The sequence below is a fragment of the Coturnix japonica genome, chromosome 6, assembly GCF_001577835.2.
Source record: "Coturnix japonica isolate 7356 chromosome 6, Coturnix japonica 2.1, whole genome shotgun sequence".
Lineage (NCBI taxonomy): Eukaryota > Metazoa > Chordata > Aves > Galliformes > Phasianidae > Coturnix > Coturnix japonica.
The window spans coordinates 6,425,704-6,442,090 of record NC_029521.1 but is presented as its reverse complement, the minus strand read 5'-3'; the positions used below and the strand labels follow the sequence as shown (position 1 = coordinate 6,442,090).

Sequence of the window (16,387 nt, the reverse complement as noted above, 5' to 3'; positions counted from 1 at the left end):
GCAATTCATTGGAGCTTGTTCTGTCCTTTTCAGGACTGTCAGTGGACTTTATTAGAAATATCATAGATGCACAGCTGATTGTATGTCTACTTATCTGATGAGATAAACCAATAGCAACCACTTAAACGTTAGCAGATATACTAACAAGCATGAGTTGCTGTAGGTTTTATACATCATTTTGAAGCTTTCTATCCATATATGTTATTTCAAAGAATCGGATACATCAGTGCTGGAAATGTTTTGAAAATGACTTGCTTTTGTCAAGGATGTGTAAGTGGGAAATACGGCAGAGGATGAGAAGAGTAATTTTATTCTCTCTGACTGGTGCTCTGTGTCAGGTGTGAAGACTTTAAGCAAGAACCTTATCTCATTTGGAAACAAAATTTGCTGCTCTCTCTTTGCAATGAATTGCACTTCCTATGAAAACTTTCACAGTGTTCTACTGTGTACCATGAGTGTGATAGAGGTAGAAACATACTTGATTAACACTTTGCAGTGTTTTATGTATTCAGTAACAATTTGTCCATTTCCTCATTTCTCTGCCTTCCTTCTTCAGTTTGCCATTCTTCAGTATTGCATGGGATTTCAGTGCAGTCTCTAAAGGAGGATTCCATGCTGTATTCCAAGATGCAACTTCTTGTTACTTGCTGATGAGTGAGTTTTCAGTCGTGTCCAAGCAAATAAAGGAAACCTAGAAAGGATGGGACAGTGAAAAAGCAATTGATAACAATGTAAGAAATGGAAAAATCCAGTTCAGTTTTTGTACCTAATTAAAGCTGAAATTTTTTAATTTGAAAAACATAGCTCTGGCTTATCATGCAAATTGCTTTTGAGTTATTTCAGTTGCTTTTATAACCAATTAAAGGAGGGTGGGGAGAAGCATGGTATCTGTTTACTGCACAGAAACTCTTAGTTCTCTTAATGTATTCAAGCAAGCAATTACACTGTAGGGAATGAATATAATAGCTTGAAGCAAGATGTCTTAAAGCCCCGTTGATCTTTTTGGTCCTCTCTTGCAAGGAGAGGAATTGTGGTTCTCTTCACAGGTGGCATTCAGCCAGCCAAAAATTGCTTGTTGTTTGCTTTCATACTTGTGCATGCATGCCATTCAGTGGACAGCCTTCAATTTTGTTGCTGTTTCAGGGAGCCTGAGAGGAGAAATGCCTGTTCAGTAGGATTTAATTGTGGTTTTATTTCTCAATAGTTGTGTAGAATCAGCAACTGTAATTAGAGCCCTTTTATGCAGAAGTTTGTGTGAGGTGAGGGTCTGGCTCTCATCTTCTGCATTTTCATTGTTAAAATAGTAAGAGGCTGGGGTGCAAAAATGTAAGCAAGCAGAGCTGAATCAAAATGACTGTGATAGTTCCATGTCTTCCCAATTTCTTGCCATCTAATTATTTTTGCATAGAAGACATCCAGAAGGCCTGTTGGAAGGGGGAGTAGCAAAACAGGAAAGTTGGAGAGCAGGTAAGGAGAAAACCTGTTTATAGGATTACTGGGGTCAGGAGGAGCCATCGGTCAACCAGAAACTAGAAAGGGCTCAGGATTTGGTGATGCACTGCTGCTATTCTTGTGTTCTGATGGTGGCTGGACTGTCCCTCCTGCCAGAGGGCATCTCTGTTTTTTTCCAATTGATTGCTGGCTTTGCTAGGGCCTTTGCAAGGAGTCTGTAGGATGGATGTACTCAATAGATTCTTCTATTTTGTGCAGCTGCTAGGCATGAACCTATTCCTGCTAGCCCAGCAGACCTTAATGTGATTTCAATTTCATTTGATGAAACTCTATTTTCATCCTCAACAGCAGCTATAGAAATGGAAGACAGAAACCTTCTTCATGTTCTGTCAATTGTGTAGTTTTTCATGTGAAATTTTGCTTCTACTTGAATTACATTCTAGCTATAAACTGGAAAGCAAGCTGTTTTGTGAGCTGTGATCGCTGAACCCGTAGCTATTAAGGGAATTAGGTTCTTAAAGCAATGCCTCTTTATTCCTTACCATGAGTAATGTGAAGCCTGGAGCCGACACTTGCAATGCTTTTCTGGTGGTTTTTATTTCTTTGCTAAGCCTTATTCCCAAGTGTCTTCAGTAGTAATACAGGATGGGTTTGGTATACATGCACATTCTGCAGATAGCTTTTTTTCAGCTTTCAGAAGAGCAGTCTAGCATTAGGAAGGGAATGCACCCCTTCACCATCTCCCTGTTCTTTCATTGCCAAATAACTCACTTTCTAAAGCTCCCTGTGTATTCATGGAGTGCAGTTTGATCTGGGTGGGAAAACCAGTTGTAACATGGAAGTTCTTCATCTGTGTTAATGCTGTGCCCCTTCTGAAGCTTTTCTGAGTATCCCGGAAATAACGATTCCACAGAGGTTTTTGTGCATGTGGGAATTTAAAGCATGGTTGAAAATAGAAGACCTAGTTAGACTGTTCTGTTGTAGTGAGTTGCAATCACTGATTTATATTTGCAGGGTGTTTTCAGCAAAGTTATGTGGTAAAGGTACTCCAAGTGTCAGGAAAGAAAATCCTAGTAAACAGCACAGATCTTCCAGAACTGCATTTTCTGTTGCTGTGTTTTCTGCTTCCGTTAATAGTAAAAATCAGTTCTTAGGAAAAACTTCTTTTGCATATTTTTTTCACTCACTAGGCTTCCCAAAGCAGCTGCCAGTCTCCTGGTATAATACCCATATTCTGTCTAGTTCATCAGTATTGAAGATTACACTGCTGAGTTTCCAGAAGCATCAAATCATTCCTTTATCATGTCTACAAAACCAAGAAAATATAGTAAAGTACAGCCAGTAAATTATTAATCTGACTGTTAGCTTCTTCCATAGTTACCTTTTGTGTAGTTCATAATAGCATAAGAACACACGCTTTGCATTTCATAACAGCATGACTTCTGAGGTGGATAAACATTCTGAGCTGAATCCACCTTTAGGGGAATGTTCAGCAGGAAGATTGTTGTAACTCTGGGTACAGGAATGCCAAAATTTAAGATCTCAGAATTCTTGAACTGTTACCCACCTGAAATTATCCCACTCTATCTCTGTTGTTTCCCTGTTCTGACACCTTTGTGATCACACCTTTTGATATGAGTATAGCACCTCCCCAAGTTCCAGCTGCTGCGGATATTAGTGCTAATATTCCCAAGCATTTCAGTTTCTTTCAGAACCTGCACAGCATGCCTAACTTATCTGAAATTCATAAATTCATCACACACAGAGCTAGGAAGAGTCATGGTGATTAAACTCTTCCACAGCATGAGGCAGAAACTCTCACCCTGTGATTTCTTTAACCAGCTCCATAATTTCTAGCTCAACAGAAGTATTCTTTTTTAGAAGGTAGTCTAATTTTATTTTTTTTTCCTTTTTAAAATTCCAAATAAGAGCATTTACTGTACTCTGTAATCATTCTTTTCCATTAAATGATTTTCCAAGTGTCAGGGTTTTTTCCCCCTATATTCTGATATTAGTGTAATTCATCATCCTGTGCTCATGCCTGCTGTTTAATTAGGTTGATTTGATATTAACTGAAATAAGTGTGGGATATATAACACTTTGCACACCAGTTTCATGAGGTAAATTTTGGTACTTTTGGATCAAGTGCCAAATGTTGTCCTGATGCCAAACAAGGCATGGTACTTCATTAAGAAAACAGTGTCTATGTTGTGACTGAAAGAGTATTTCCTTTCATTAAATAAGTAGCAGATCAAAAGCAAGCTCTTCGTTATGATTTTTAGCTGTGGAATTAGCTGCCATTGTACCAAATCCAAGAGAAATTATTTTAGTGAAGAAATGCTAGCTTTGTTAAAACCTCACAACAGTGGCTTCTGTAGTAGATATTTTTTGTTTTGTTTTTAAAATGACTATAAGAGCCTCCATAAGAGTGAAAACTATGGTGAATATGCAATGTTTATTATTTTCATTAAATTCTAAACTATTTCATGTTGATGTTTTCAGGAAAGTAGAGTTTTAAGTATGCCTAATACCCCCTTGACTTTTTGGAGAATTTCCAGCACTGGGTTTTCACTCTCAACCTTTCCAAATAGTGAGTGAAGCACTGTAAAAAGGTATGGAGTTTGCAAGCTTCTTTGAAACCTTTGAAACCTTCTGAGATTCAGAGTGTAGGTACAGTGATAGTGCAGAATAACTGATCCAAGCAATAGTTTTGTTTTCAGTCTTTCCACTTCACTCTGATCAGTCTTCACTCTTACTTTACTTGAGGATTCTGGACCAAAGATATCCAGCCAAGAGTGAAGAGCTGAGATAGACTGTGGGTAGGGCATGTCTGTGAAACGGTCAGATGATTAATTTCTGCTAAAATTCAAATTAAGGAGCTCAGTGCTTTGGGTATTTCATAGCGAAATTAAATTTGTGTCCTAACTTCTCATAATTCCACTTTGTTTAAGAAAAAAACGTAATATCTTGAGTGCACTATGATTGGAGCCGTTTGTAATCAATGCAATATTAAACTCCAGATGTCCTGTTCCATTTCAGTTTGTATGCTTCATATTATTGTGTGTGTTCACAATATAACTGGTCAGAAATGAATTTTACTTCAGTCAAATAGTAGAGAGCCACTTTTCTATCGTTGTTGCTCACTGTGAATTGGAATGACACAAAGATGCTCTCCTCTAGAATGGCATTTGTTGGCGTTTTATTTTCTTGTCATAGTATTTATATAAGGTGTGAGTTTTGGTTTTCAGAATTATTGTTTATTCTTTTTTAAGGCAGGATTGGTTTGTCTTTCTTGGCCTTTAGACTGACTACAGTGCTCATGAGTAACAAACCCATCTTCTAGGAGAAGAAAATGTCATGGCTGTTTCCATAAATGGTGCTTGTGCAATTTCACCTGGCTCCGTGTGAACGTATTCATGTGTGATAGAAATAATAGGGTGGTTGTGTACTTTAACTACAGCTTATCTGAATGGCACAGTGCCATGAGACCATTAAACCATGCATGGAAACATTTTTAAAAAGCTAACCCCATTTTTCTTTTCCAGTTTAGTTGTTTTTATCTGATTGTAGCATGGCTGTTCAGCAATTTTGCTTCCAACAGCGATAATCAGGAGTAACTTATGTGACATCCAAGTTACTTCCATGAGATGAATAGTGTTCATGTTCTATAGATGATGCTGCTACAGGTAGAACAGATTTTCCAAAGAATGCAAGTCTTCCTACACTACTGGAAATTTGAAATTGGAATTTGAGATCAAATTTTGTAGGCATTTGTAACTGTTGTGCTTTTGTTCTCTTAACCTTGCCTTGCTGTTGTTCGTGATGGGGACTAGTTGCTCTGGTTCTCCCTTGATCTCCTTTACAGAACATATGAGGCAGATGGAAACAAATACCAAAGTTGGTATAATTTCCCACTGTTGTCTACCTGTGGGAAACCAGGCTTTGAAATGAGTATGAGAATTCTTCATCTGTATCTTATAGGGAAGTGTGGTAGCTTATTTTACAATGACTTGTGTGTAGTTGAGCCTTTTGGCTTTTGCAATTCCCCAGCAGACATGCAATAAAGTTTGTTCCCCAGAAATGCAGTAGTTGCAAATGACTTCATGTTTAGTCTCTTTATTGTAAGATACCCTCATAATTCAAAAAGAAATTTAATTTATATAGTTTCTTTTGTACTTCAGAGCATCACTTGACAGTGGTCTATTTGTGTGAGCTTTTTCCTAAGTAAGGCTCAGAAGCCTCAGAAAGAAGAACTTATGGAAAGTTTTCTTTACTAACTCTCTTTGAAGGGATGGCATAAACACTTGGTTGTAAACACTGAAGAAATGTTGTGTTGTAATTTGTCCAAGCAGCTGTCTTTCTCTCCAGTCTTGTGACTCCAAACCTTGGCCATGTAGGAAAGACTCTGAATGCAGGAAGTGCTGCTTCACACTCATTCTTTATGATACTTTCTGGATTTCTTCAGTGCTGAAGAAGACCATTTGCCCTTGCTTCCTAAAAGCCTTATGTCCATCAGCACAGTTGTTGCTGTTTTTCTTTTGTTCTGAAGCCTTCCTTGCTGCTATTTCTTCCTCAAAAAGCAGTGAAGAACATGTTCTTTTCCCTAGCTGTTACTATAGATAGTGAGGTCTTGTATCAGGTTTGTCACTGTCTTGCAAAAACACCTGCAATGATATTGCTACCAGCACTCTTGTGCACATGAGGTCAGGATTGCCAATCCTTTAGCCCATTGCCTTTGTCCAGCGGAGTCTTTTATGGGGATATCCCCAAAGGCTCAATGCGTATTGACTGTCCATGTTCCTCTTAGCCCCCACAGATCCTTTATGTGAGTAACAGATGCAGAAGCTCTCAGATGAGCTATTAAACTAATTTTGTGTATTGCTACTGGGATTCCAATTAGACTCTAGTTTTCAAGAAAAGGAAGGAGATGACTTCATGGGATGAGTGTTGCTGGTTGATAAAGCAGATAAAGAGGTGCTTCACTACCAGACTGCTGTTAACTAGTTTCCTCAGGTAAGGACAAGCCTCCTGATGCTTCACACTTTCAGCTGAAAAGCTGCTAAAGGCAGAGTGCATCCACTCAGAACTGGCTCTGTGGATAAGCATGATAGACACTGTGTATCTGGAGTCTACACACCTTGTATCAGGAGAGGTTGAATGAGATAATGTGATGGGTCACCTAGGCTGTGTCTACGTGACACAGTACAGCATCATGTAGATGCATCACAGAAATTGCTGTGCAAGTTATCTCAGAAGCTGCACAGCTGAAAAGCAGTTTATATTAACTCGTGTTTTGTCTGATGTGCCTAGGCTGTTTCAGATAGCCAAGTCAGCTTATGTACTTCATTTTGTACTTTCATTGCAGAGTATGAAGTGCATGAAAAGAATCCTTTTCCAAGCGCTTTTGTAGCATTCAAAACCTGTATATGATCGAGCTCCAAGTTGTGGTAAATCTCTGCACTTAGCCTAAACAAGATGTTATAAGACACTTTTTAAGTAATGTAAGTCTTCAAACAAAGAAAATAGGATTTATGATCATGCAAAACTGCAAATCTACTTCTAGCTTTAACACTGAATTTTTCATTTCTTCGAGTAAAGACTAATAAAATTATGATAAATATTTTGTTTTGTCTGTTTAAAAAGGTGTCTGTATGAGTAATGTGTTTACTGAAGTATTTCCTTGACTGTTTCTCCGCTAAGAGATGGTAGGAGGTTTTTAAAATAAATGTTGACCTCATCAGTGTAACGCTGACATAAGTTAGCAGCATGAGATTTCTTATGTTTGGATTCTGCACACTTTGTTAGCAAATCTATGCCTGCTGTTACCTATCATCTGGACTCTGTTTTAATAACTCAGGGAATACCCTTTTCTGAAAGCATCTACATTTTATTTGATTCCGGCTTTGTAATCTACTTCAATTTGATTTTCCTAGAGAACTCCTTAAGGTTTTCATCAATCTTTCACAATACTGGACAATTGCAGTTTTTTTCTGTGTAACATCATAGTTCTGTATAAATACAGAGGAAACTCAGATACGAGTTCACTGTGTAGATAATCTGTAATTCTAACAGTCACAAAAGTATTGCCCGTTTTTTACAGTTTCAAGCACAATTCCTGGAGATAAGTTTGTATTTAGCAGGAAAACAAATGACAAATTGTTAGATGCAATTAATATATGAACTTGTTTGGAACAGCTGACAGTAGATTACTCACTCTAGATATCACTGGCTATTTATTGTCTTTCTAAATAAAATGCATGAGTGATTGTAGTTAAGTACATTTATGATTGTTGTGTAAGCTAAACAGAAGTAAAAATACAACAAATTATTACAGTTTTTTTAAATATACAAAATAAATTTGTTTTCTATCATGCCTGAGTAGCCAAATGGTCACCCTGTGTATTACTGAGCAGTCTGTGTGAATGCTTTTGAGTTAGTAGAGATGTACTTGCTAAAATTTAGCTAATTGGAAGCATTTTTATCAACCACTTGGTTCTTTTCCTGGATATAACACGTAAATTAAACTCTGATTCCCAACGTTTGTGGCTGCATTGTGTTGAAGAAGGGAACACATGCATTTTTTTTGATCCCCCATACCTTTGTCGACTGCATATTTTTTACACAGGGGATGTTAGAAGTGCATGCTGCTTCTAGGCTGAAATTGGGAGCGGGGTTTACTGCTTCTATTTGCAGCTCCTTTGAGCAGCCAGTTGCCTAGGAGATCGCTGGCAAAACCCCAGCAACTACTTACACCACGTTAGCCTATGAAGTAAGCGCTGCAACAGATCTAGTGACAATCATTAGACACTCCCTGAGAAAACACCCTGGAGGTTTCAAAAGGGTTTATATTTCCACCACCTGTTTCATTGTCACATCTGCTCTTTAGCAAACAGAATGGGAAATGTTTATGATCTCTTGATAAATACAATAATATTTGTTTTTTTTTCCCCCCCCAATGCAGGTGATTGATGTCTATTAAAAACCATTTCTTTTCCTGCTTCGTGTAATCCTTCTTTGTGTCAGTGATAATCAGCAGCTGTCTAATAAGATTAGCTAAGTTCTGTGATTAGTGAGCTCAAACCCTGTGCTTTTCCCTTTGCAGGTAAGTGAATGTGGCACTGAGGCATCCCTATCTTCATTATTATCACTTTCTTTGGCTCTTATTTCTGATGCCAATTTATGGAATGAAAGCAGTTAAGACAATAGGAGAATGCTGACATGCAGGTACTGTGGATACTATTGAAGTATATATTCTGAGGAAGATGGTAAGTGGAATGTTTTCCATCTTCACATATACACCACAATAGCATTTTTACTAATTTGCAGCTGACATCCAGCAGCCTGTTGTGCTTCTGGAAACAGTTCTTTGGCACTGCTGAAGGGAGGATAAAATGGGAACTGCTTTGCAGGATTGATGGATACTACTTCTCTGTAGATTTCATTTGTTTTTAACACCCCCTCTACTCCCAGGCTGCAGGGTCTTTGCACAGGCTTCTCTTTTTAAAGGGTGTTTGCACAGGCTTCTCTTTTTAAAGGTTCTTGTCTACTCCTTTGGGTTTAAACATTTCAACTTGGAAAGCAGATATCATTTGGGGAGATATTCCAGGGTGGTGTAATTAAGCACAGATCCTCAAACTAGGAGGACAGGTATATAACCAGAAGTGGATATTGTGCACTGTGTTGAAAATTAGAAGAGTTTTCAGTAGAGCGTGTATTGAGAAAATAATATTCTTCAAGCAATCAGAGGCTTTGCAATTAAATCTAATTTGAACAAGATAATTGCATTACTTTTTATAAATTGGAAATTAGTCAGTCAGGTTCTTGAGATACTTAATTGTGCTCCAGGAAATGCACAATGCAGGGAAGATTTTCAGCGAAATGAAAATTTAATACTGTGAACTAAAGCTTAAAATACAAATGGAAGGAGCTTGTTCCATCTCAGTGTTATGGCAGAGGGAGTTCCAAGTGAGCTTGGTATTATGCAGCTCTGTCAGAGAAGGTAAAAGTGTATCTTGCATTCTAAAGCGGCACCTCTTAGTAGTTTGACATATGGGTTTCTTTGTGCAGATGTACATAATGGCCCTTGTTTATAAGGAGGTACTGAGATCTTGTTTTAAATTATGTTTTTCATGAAATACCTGTAGAAACATTGGGTAAGTGACTTTAAAAGGTAATGCTCCCTTTCATCCCTGCTCAGATACTCAAAAGGTATAAATTACTCCTCTTCCTCCAGGGACAAAAACCTCCAGCTGCTCTTTGTATTTCATGCTTGTGGAGGACCCAAAACCTGATCTACTCTCATCTCTGATGTTTTCTGTACAGTCTAGTGGCAGTGTCAAATGAGTTTTCCTGATGGATTCAGAAGATTGAAAGAAGCTCCAGTGTTGCTGATTTGTTAGTACTCACCATACTATAGCTTAGCCTCATCATTCTCCGCTGCACATATCAGTATCCATGAATTGAGTGACGTCTTCCCTGCTAAAATAGAAATTTGATAATGGGTAAAGTTGGTGAGATGTGTTGTACAGAACCACTTGTGAACTTAGTACAATGTGTTTTCTGATTAGACAGCTCATTGTGGGAGAGAGCTAAAATGATTTCCTATCCTCAGAGCTTAAAACTCCATGAATTCTTAAACTTTTCCTGAATGAATTTCATCACTCGTAACATCTTCTGTCATCTTAAACACCAGGAAGAATAGCTGAAAGCCTGTTTACAGTATCTTTTAAAACATAAGTTAAAATTACATGCAAAACTATTTTACAGAATCTTTATGGGAGGTTAAGCAAAGAAAGATCAATTAAGATAGTCATTGAATTATAAATAAGGATACTCACTAAGTAGCTGACCTTGTTGTCCCTGGATGCCTCACAGCAGTTCTCACTGGATAATTATGTGTTCATAAATCCTTTGTTTTATAGGCTGTTTTTTTTTTTTCAGCTTGTAGGCTATATAAATATGCAAATATGTGGATATATATTCACATAATACATTTATATAATTAGTTTTTAAATGATCAGTTGAGATATACATGAAATAATATTTATAGTTCCAATATATTTAAATATATCATTTGCATCAGTTGAATAGGTGCTCTACGTTACGTGGTAGGATATGGTATTAGCTATTATCATCGTTCCTTGTTTCTATCTAGCATGATTCACAGAATGCTATGAAATGGTTGGAAGGGGGGGGGGAGTGTTTTGTTGTTTCAGTATTGCTTACACACTTAAGTATTTTCTATAACATAACTATGAAAACAATGATTTGGAAACAGCCTGTTGTGGACCAAAGAAACAATTTAGTTTTAAATTTGTGAAGTTTTTTTTTTCTTTTTCAACTTGTATCATTCTCATTTATTTAATTTTTGTGGCGGCAGTGAGTAGAAAGGAACAGAAGAGATACAGGGGACACCAGGCATGGCTGGGAACAGCTGTGTTCCTGCTCTCTCCCATGAGATGTCAAAGTTGTCTCATTGTCACTTAAAATGTACATTGGGCCAAGGGGAGGGTTTGTAAAGAAACACAGATTATTAGGCCATCATGTGTGCTGAGGTGATCCAGTCAGAAGCACGTAAAGCCCTGAGACAATTTGAGAGTGAATTTAGGGATGAAAACTAGCTGTCTTATTCAGCAGAAACAAGACAGTATTGAAAGGGAGAGAAGCAACTGGAAGAGACGAAATGAGATCCAGGCTTACAAAATTTTTGTTACTTCAATACAGCCAGCTGTGTCTACTCAGCGGATATTACTGCTTTACAAGCTGCAGGGAGTTATCCCTCAGGCTTATTTCAGTAACTTACATTGGTGAACATCACTGGTTCACCTGTCAAACTGTCACATTTGAAATTCAAGTTGTCACAACATCTTAAATGCAACCTGCTTTTCTTATTTGGACATTGCAATTTGGTAGATCACTTGAAGAAAAGTTTATTACCAGGCTTGTCCTATCAGGGCATCTCCAAGAATGGATGACCTTCATTTTGCAGAAGGAACCTTCTAAATCTCTCTGTCCCCAGTAGCAAGCACTAACAAACAGGGAGGAGTAAAATGCCTTTATAACCATTTGTGATACTACTACTTCCCTGTCCCCTCCCCAATTCTGGAGTTTAATGTCACAGAAGAGTCTGTAGTTTTCAGGAGGTGCAGGTTACATGCAGGTCACTAAAACCTTGTTTCCCACAGTACCTGAGCTATTATGGATAAATTAAAAACTCTTATTTTGAAATAACTCAGAGCAATACAACAGGTGCTCTGTAGCATATTAAAATAAATTAATGTATTGAGTATTTTTTGATCTAATAGTTACCTCTGAAACACTGATAGCGATGCTTGAAGATAGACCTTCTGTTAATAGGCTCAGGACATGGCAAATTTTAAGTGTAAAGCTGATCTTCTCATATGTGATTGATCAAAACCTGCTATAGGGATGTTTTTTGGACATGGACGAATCAAGTCATTGAGCTTATTTCTGGGGTCCAGTTCTAAAGTACTGTTCCTACTGAAATGCACAAGTCTGTAGAAATAAGGCAAAGAGCATTTATGGTGGAAATTGTATTTCTCTACTTCTGTTTGGGCTCCTTTTATGCTGGCAAATGTTTAGTTAAAATGAAAGCTAAGGTAATAAATGCAAACTTTTTCTTAGTAAAAAAAAAAAAAATTTGCATTAAAAAATTGTAAATGAGCATTCATTTTAAAACTGTTCTTCATTTATGGCTACATTCCCTTGCCATGTAAATTGCTATTTTTTGAATACCTAGTAATAGAATATTAGATTCTCATTAACTGCTTTACATCTGAAATTCCCAATTTGTTCAGGAGTCTCTCAAAGTACGTTCATTTGATCACCTGCACACAGAGATGCAGGTTCTTGTTAGACTGAAATCCTAAGATTTCATCATTGTGGGAAGGTGGGTGTTCGTTACGTTGACTTTTATAACAAAGATCCAATTTGACCACTTGCATCATGTACTCTATTGACTTTTTATGTATTTTCAACTGAAAATTAAGTTGTTTTTTTTATGGTGGCATTGATGCTCAGTGTGTGCCTCAAAAGTAACACTGTTGTCATCAGCTTCCTACCTGTCATTTTTGATGCTGTAGCTTGTGAATTGATATAGATGTGTGGCCATGATGCGCCTTACTTAAGGCTAGACAACTTATGTGATGTGTTATTTTCCTCTTCTTTCTTTCACTATTTTTAGCATGGAGTTCGAGAATAGAATTTGCAGAATGAGAACCAGACACGGTGATCTTTTCAGGATAAGCAAATAAATAAATAGTTCAATTTCATTCTAATGAAAAATAACACCCAACTCTCTGGATTAAAGCAGCTGATTAAGTATTTTGCAGGAGTTCCACTTAACTAAAGCTCACTGTAATCTTACATTGTGAAGTCTAGCTAGATAATTCATGATTCTTCTCCACCACAGTGGCTTTTCCTTGTACAAAATTACCACAATTTATGATCAACTCTGTACCCTTCTTGCTATTTCTTTAAACAGATGCCCATACTAAACACCACAAAAGCAGGCGATTGCCAATTCAGAATGTTTTCCAGTTAGCTTCTAGCAATAAATACTGACAAATTCTTGTTTGAATGTCAGATTGGCATTTGTTAACTTCTCTGTATGGCTATACAGATATACTTAGGAAATAGTGAGGGTATATCCTGGTTATTCGGGTGATGATTGTAAAGCATGAAAATTAAAAAGCTGAGGAAAAAAAAGTGCTTTTCAAAGGTAGCACTATCATCCTTTGTGTATCCTTGCAACAGTTTTACAGGGTTTATTCTGTTCAGACTGTCAACAGTCTCCTTTAAACTCTGAAACTATGGAGAGGATAGAGTGAGCATTTCTTTGGTAGGATGGGAATCCATGTGAAATTCAGGACCAGTTTTGGAAGACTCATAACCTGGTATTTGGCCATTGTGAGGCTATAGTTTATTTCTGTACTTTCTGTCATTCTTGAGGTACCTGATGCAATAGCTACTTGGACTCAAAATATCTTTCATGGTGGAAGAGCTAATGCTTGATCCTCTTCTTGCTTGAAGCTCTGTCTCAAGGTGAACACATACCATATCACCTTCATTTTGTTACAATTTTTAACTTCAAGATACTGGCAATGGCTTATTTATTAATTTTAATTAGTGTGACTGCAGGCTGCAACTAGTTTTGTTAACCTCTTTTTTGCTATACCTTCTTGGTTATGTACTTCTAATATTTCTGACAGTGGGAGAAGTTTAGTTCTGTAGTGATGGCATAGCATGTACTAATGTATCCAAACCAAAGTTTATAATGAAATGTGAATTTGCACTTAGCTATGTCTTGGTAGAAAATGGCCTGCGCCATATTTTGTTGTTTGTACACTGTGACAGTTCTGCCTGTAATTAGTGGAAGAGGCATATCCATGTCTTGCTTCTAGGATTGAAATATTGTGTGTATGTTATTGTTATCCCAGTTTTTGCTTTCCTTACCTGGAGAAATGTAAGTAGTTCAAGGAATTGTTCCTGTAAGGTATTGTTTTCATGACAGCATCATCTTTCTCATTCTTACTAGAAAGTAAACACAACAAGCATGGAAAGTAATCATGTAGTGTTGTATAACTGATTTGTTACCAAGATTGTTTTCAGAAATCTCTTTCAAGGGACTTGCTTATTTGTGGCTAATTTTTTGGGCTAACAGTTAAATTCTTGGTCAGAAGTGGGAAAAATCTCTAAGGAAAGATGCATTAGGGTGTTTAGATTAATATGTTGATGTTGTTGTTACTTTAAGTTGTAACGGACAAGACATATGGTGAGGTTTGGAGGGATGTCATACCAGACTAAAATGTTTATGCAAAGCTAGAAATAACATTGTGGTGAGTAGGGATGAATGATAAACAAACATTGGAAAAAGTTAATCCTCAATAAGGTTCAAATGCAGTGGATGTGAGAACAACCTTTACCTTTGAAGAGAAGATACGGTGCAGAGAGGATCTGTGCTGAATGGATACTGAGATTTCCCCCATAGAATACTGTTTGGCTTTCAAGGATGCTGACAAGTTGAATTCATGCTTTTCATCATAAATAACATGTTTTTTTTTCTCATGAAGGGAAGGCCAATGCACTCTTAGGTTTGATGTGGAAATATATCTAAGTCTTACAAACACAGAAGGTCACAGTTCACAGTAGAAAGTGAGTTGAAAAGCAGCAGTAAAAGGAACTGTTTAATAACATTACCAAAAGTTTGGCGTAAGATGTCAGAAAATGGATGTAGTTCTCCTACTTAAGACTGACTGGGTTTAAGGTTAGTAGGATTATTGCCTTTGTCCTCTTGTGATTTCCTGCCCAGCAAAATATAAAGGCTATACATAACACCTGTGATTTCTGGATAAATTGCAATGTATTTATAATACAGACAGTCAACCTTCATTTGAAGTTCCAAGTGACAGAGTTCCCTATGTGCTATGGTAAACTAATGTCCTCATTTCTACAATTTTGTCTAATAAATGGACTCTAAATTGTGACCTTAACAAGGTATATTTGTAATCAAAATTACACAAAGGCTTTTAACTGTCTTTTGTGTCCTATTACTCTGGAAACAAAAGCAGTATTCCTGCCAGAAAGGCTGCTCTTCAAGGAAAAAAACACAAGACCAGGTGAAATTAATGTTCTCCACCTCAAAGGTATGACCTTATGTAGATATGTGCTTTCACTGTAGTCACTTTCTTGGTTTTTTTTACATGCTGCTGAAGGTATTTGCAGTGTGAGGAGAGGTTTTTTTTCTTCCAAATCTGGTTGCCAAGGGGCTTGAGGTTCCCTATGTAAGTATGAATCCTCAAAGAGCATTTCTCGCTTCTTAAAAATAAGCCTCTATTTCAGAAAGCTGAATTCCACCCTCAGTGGTTCCTGTAAGCTCCATTTGGTGCTTTGAAATAAAGTGGAAAATGTGAGATAGAAATGGCTTGGAATCAAAATGGACTGCAAGTGAAGTTGTTGGTGTTTGCCTGTACTGAGTGTGCTGAGGTACATGGTGTGAGGGGCAGCTGTGAGCTCCAGAGGGCTGTGTCCTATGACATGCTGCTGAAGGTATTTTCAGTGTCAGGAAAGGCTTTTTTTTTTTTTTTTTTTCTTCAGAATCTGGTTGCCAAGGGGCTTCGGGTTCCCTAAGTACGAATCTATTAAGATTTATTGAGAGCACTGAAAAGAAAATGTTTTACCTCGACACACGCTGTGTGTGCTTGCCCTCCCTGCAGTCCGGTCCCCTCACAGGCAACACCGGCTCTGCTGCTTCCAGAACCTTCCAGAACCTGCTGTAGCTGCAGGGGGTGGCCGCGCTCATTCCATGCTGAGTTAGGTGAATTTTCTTTGATTTCTTGATTCTGATGCTGTGGATGGTGTGAGGTGGGAAACAACAGCATCTGCAGCAGGGCCCGCACAGGTATTTGGTTGCAGAATCACAGAAGGGTTTGGGTTGGCAGGGACCTTGGTGGGCATCTACTTCCAACCCCCTGCCTTGGGTTTACCATCAATTTAATACCCTTTTTGGTTGCTCTCTTTGTGTTATGCCTGCTGTGTGTGTTTAACCTGCTTGTTGTTGGCAGAAGGGAGGATAGACAAGCTCATGTCCAATGTAATTGTAAAGGTGAAACAGAGCCTGGTGAAACTTTGCCAGTTGTAAGCTGTGTTGTTCAGTGGTGGAGGGGGAGTTTCCTTCATGACCTTAAAGGACGTGTAAATTACACAGGGCTTTCTGTATTTCTACCTAATCCTCCCTGCTCAGGGTGACAGTACTTGTTGCTTCACACAGCTCGGCTTTAAGTTATTCTCATCTCCATCTCTTGGGAAAAACAGACAAGCAGGGCAGGCTGGCTGGGCCAGGATCATCCGCTCTCAAAATCTGCTGGCAGATGAGAGGCATTGCCCTTTATTTAGCTTGTAGAACATAACTCTGAGT

General features: G+C 37.9%; 1 long non-coding RNA gene across 1 annotated transcript; it reads right to left on the bottom strand.

Annotated features, from left to right (window-relative positions):
* Positions 1-603: 603 nt before the first annotated feature.
* On the bottom strand, positions 604-15,720 carry LOC107315671. The gene is made up of 4 exons (XR_001556009.2): positions 15,651-15,720; positions 13,927-14,004; positions 9,859-9,930; positions 604-691 (listed from the first exon to the last, which is right to left on the bottom strand). It is a non-coding gene; the product is annotated as an uncharacterized LOC107315671 (long non-coding RNA).
* Positions 15,721-16,387: the final 667 nt, after the last annotated feature.